Genomic DNA, 802 nt, shown 5'->3' with positions numbered 1-802 from the left:
CACTGGTCAGGGAACTAAATCCTACATGCCACAACTAAAAGATCCCACATGCTACAACTAAGACCCAGCACAGCCAAATAAATAATTTTAAAAATTTTTAAAAAGTATTATCTTTAAAGCATATAATGGTAATATAGTTATGATTTTTAAAGAATCCTTTTATCTTATAGACACACCCTAAAATATTTATGGATGAAATTATGTGATGTCTGGAATTTGCTTCAAAATAATATAGCTAGGTGGAAGTATCATTGAAATAAGATTGATGATGAATTAATAATTATTGAAGCTAAGCCATGGATACCTGGGGGTTCATTCATCTGTTAACACATGTAAACTTCTTTGAAATTTTCAACAATGAAAAGTTAAAGAATAAAATAGGAAACTCAGAGACTAAACCTTGATAGCTAATAGAACATAAAAGCTTCTTGAAGGCTAAAAAGGGCTATTTATATTGATATTTGTATCTCTGAAACCTAGGACAGTATCAGATACGTAATAGTCACTCAATTTGTTTAAATGACTAAATATCAGTTCTTTATAAGAAGATCTTATATTGGACTTAAAGGGTGCTTCATACTCCATGTAATTGCAATGCAGTCAAATCCCACTCATTAAAACTAATTTGAAGATAGGGAAAAAGAAAGGCATCTTGTTTGAATTAAGGACAAACTTAAATTACAGAATATTTTAAAAATATGCCTTTATTGTTTTCATGTAAATACAGTAATAAAGAAATACCAAAAAAATAAAGAACATCTAACTAGCCCACGAATGGTTACAACCAGAGCAGCTACACTTC

At 29.8% G+C, this 802-nt stretch overlaps 1 protein-coding gene across 1 annotated transcript in view; it reads left to right on the top strand.

The window, feature by feature from the left end:
• TEX11 (testis expressed 11) overlaps positions 1-802 on the top strand; it is a 191,742-nt gene that overhangs the window by 142,575 nt on the left and 48,365 nt on the right. The gene's annotated exons all lie outside the window — the stretch shown is intronic.

The sequence above is a fragment of the Bison bison genome, unplaced genomic scaffold (assembly GCF_000754665.1).
Source record: "Bison bison bison isolate TAMUID 2011002044 unplaced genomic scaffold, Bison_UMD1.0 scf7180017864537, whole genome shotgun sequence".
NCBI classification, from domain to species: domain Eukaryota; kingdom Metazoa; phylum Chordata; class Mammalia; order Artiodactyla; family Bovidae; genus Bison; species Bison bison.
This window is presented reverse-complemented; position numbering and strand designations above follow the sequence as displayed.